The sequence below is a fragment of the Mandrillus leucophaeus genome, unplaced genomic scaffold (genome assembly GCF_000951045.1).
Source record: "Mandrillus leucophaeus isolate KB7577 unplaced genomic scaffold, Mleu.le_1.0 Scaffold80, whole genome shotgun sequence".
Taxonomy (NCBI): Eukaryota; Metazoa; Chordata; class Mammalia; order Primates; family Cercopithecidae; genus Mandrillus; species Mandrillus leucophaeus.
This window is the reverse complement of record NW_012108697.1, coordinates 1,395,402-1,398,560: the sequence shown is the minus strand read 5'-3', so window position 1 is coordinate 1,398,560 and position 3,159 is coordinate 1,395,402. Positions and strand designations below refer to the sequence as shown.

The window sequence follows — 3,159 nt, the reverse complement described above, 5'->3', positions numbered from 1 at the left end:
GCATACATTAGCTGTTTATCCTGATGTTCTCCCTTCCCTACACCCCCCTGACACTGTCTCTTATACACATCTAGATGTGTATAAGAGACAGGTATTAAGCCCCGTGTACATTAGCTGTTTATCCTGATGTTCTCCCTTTCCCCCCCCCCCCAACAGGCCCCAGTGTGTGTTGTTTCCCTCCCCATGTCCATGTGTTCTCATTGTTCAGCTCCCACTTACTTACTTTATTTATTTATTTATTTGAGATGGAATCTCGCTCTGTCACCCAGGCTGGAGTGCAATGATGCAATCTCTGCTCACTGCAACTTCTGCCTCCCGGGTTCAAGCGATTCTTCTGCTTCAGCCTCAGCCTCCTGGGTAGCTGAGATTAGAGGCATGCACCACCACACCCGGCTAATTGTTATATTTTTATATTTTTAGTAGAGACGGGGTTTCACTATCTTGGTCAGGCTGGTCTTGAACTCCTGACCTCAGGTGATCTGGCTGCCTTGGCCTCCCAACATGCTGGGATTACAGGCGTGAGTTGTGGCGCCCGGCCCTCAGCTCTTACTTACAAGTGAGAACGTGCAGTGTTTGGTTTTCTGTTCCTGCATCAGTTTGCTGAGGAGAATGCCTTCTGGCCCCATTCATGTCCCTGCAAAGGACATGATCTCGTTCCTTTTTATGGCTGCATAGTATTCCATGATGTATATGTACCACATGTTCTCTATCCAGTCTATCATTGATTGGGTTCATTCCATATCTTCACAGCGGCCATTTCGAAATGCAAATCGGATCATGTCTGGACCCCTCTTCACCCCCAAATAAAACTTTTCAGTGACTTTCTGTGGCTTTTTTGTTGTTGTTTTTTGTTTGTTTGTTTGTTTGTTTTTGAGACAGTCTGGCTCTGTCGCCCAGGTTGGAGTGCAGTGGCCGGATCTCGGCTCACTGCAAGCTCCGCCTCCCGGGTTCATGCCATTCTCCTGCCTCATCCTCCTGAGTAGCTGGGACTACAGGCACCTGCCACCATGCCCGGTTAATTTTTTTTGTATTTTTAGTAGAGACAGGATTTCACCGTGTTAGCCAGGATGGTCTTGAACTCCTGACCTCGTGATCCACCCGCCTCGGCCTCCCAAAGTGCTAGGATTATAGGCGTGAGCCACCACTCCCAGCCAACTTTCTGTTGCTCTTAAGAGGCTTTGTCTCATCTTACCCCTGGCCATCGTGAGTCCCCTCTGTGCCCTTTGCACAACAGCCCACTCTCCTTCCAGTCCTGCCCTGCATCCTTGCTCCCCGCCACCAAAAAGGTTCTGAATTATGTTGCCCCTCTGCTTGGATCACCCCCTCGTCCAAACACTGCCACCCTGGCAAACTCCTCCCCATCCTTTGGCCCCAGCTCAATTCCCCTGGGACCTCTAGATCATGTCTCATCCCCTCTTCAAACCCCTTGTAGTCCCTGCTCTGTAGCACTTAACACAGATATGAGTTTTGTGTGCATTTTAAAATGACATCTTTTCCATAAGACGTAAGCTCTTCAAGGAAAGAGACTGTACATTCTTTAACATTATTTATTCACCACTGTATTATTTCAGGGCCTGCACTGGGCAGGGCTCACAGTTTATGCTCCAGAAATAGATTAATGAATAAATAATGGAGCAAATTCACTTTCTTTTTACTTCCCACTTTGTCCCTTTCAAGTTCTAGCCTCTTTGAAATATGAGAAGGTAGGAAGGAATTAATGTGTCTGCAGATTGTTGTCTTATAAGTAAGAACAGGTAGACTGGGCGGCCAAGCTGTCCCAGCCTTGTGAGGCTCGGGATCCTCTTCTGTAAAGCCAAGGGGTTGCACAGTGGCCTCTGGGATTCTTTTTTGCAATTCCTCCCTGGTCTGTGTTTCCATGAGTAGATATTTGTTCTCTGCTGAATTGGCTAATGTTAACACCTGCCTGTTTCCTGGAACCTCGCGGGCATCAGAAAGGCTGGTGGCTCCAGCCTGGCTGCCCAGCCCACCTGTTTCCCTCTGTCTGTAAGCCAGGTGGGGTGGATGGAAAGTGTAACACAGCAGCTTCATGGCCAAGGGGTTGGGGAGTGGTGAGATGTGTTTGGGGCCAGGGCCTGAATGAAGTCTCTGCAGTCCCGGGCACAGTCCAGGTGCTGTTCCAGCTTGTCATGGACCTTTGCCTTCTGTGGCCCTGTCCAGCCTCCCGATCGCGATCACATACACTTGATCTGATCATCCTTGGGTTGTGCAGATGAGGCAGGGGAGGCCCAGAGAGGCCCTGTGACCTGCCCAAGGTCACACAGCTATGTGGCAAAGCTGGGACTAACACCCAGTTCTCCCTACTCCTGGGCTGGCCGTACCACTCGGCTTCTCTGGAAAGATAAGAATGTACAAAAGTTCTCTCTAAGACTTGGCTGTCACATCTGTAAAGTGAAAGAATTTGACTAGATTAGTGATTCTCAACCCTGCCAGCTCAATAGTGTCACCCATCCTGCAGATTGAAGTTCCGGAGTCCAGGCAGCTGGTCTTCAGGGGGGGCTTCTGACTTGGTTGGAAAAAGCAGCAGCAATCACACATGAAGCAGCCGCCTGTTCAGGGGGAGCCTCTGCAGTCCTGAGGACATTTCACAGGGAGCATGGGGGATGTCACCCGGGCTCAAGGTGGGCTCACCTGAAGCCTGCCACCTGCCATGACAGCTGAGCACAGGGCACAGAGGCATAGTTAGCTGAACGACATCTTTAGTGAGTGGTCTCTGCTCACAGAGCTCCCCTACCTTCCCATCCTGGGGAGATGGCTGGCCTGCCTTCAGCTGGAGAATTTGCTGGTAACATATTTAAAAAGAAACTGTATTTTTCTGTTCTTTGTGGGGTCTTGAGGATTCCTCAGCTACTGGGCCCTTTGCCAGGAGAGTAATTCACGGACTCAGTTCAGGAAACCTTAGGGCCTGTGTGTTGTATGCAGAGGGCTGGACGAGGCTCTGTGGAGGACTGGGTGGAAATGTTCCTGCCCTCGGGGAGCTTTCAGGCAGCCAGGCGAGGGGCTCGTGGGAACAGCATCACATTATGGGGTGGGCTGCAATGGGCCCAGGCGTTGGCATGGTCGTGATCTCTGAATGCAGTGAGCAGAAAGCCTGTAATTCTTTTTTTTTTTTTTTTTTTTTTTTTTTTTTTTTTTTTTTTT

General features: G+C 49.8%; 1 protein-coding gene across 1 annotated transcript in view; it reads left to right on the top strand.

The window, feature by feature from the left end:
- Nucleotides 1-3,159, top strand: part of VWA2 (von Willebrand factor A domain containing 2) — a 51,459-nt gene that overhangs the window by 10,346 nt on the left and 37,954 nt on the right. The window lies entirely within an intron of this gene.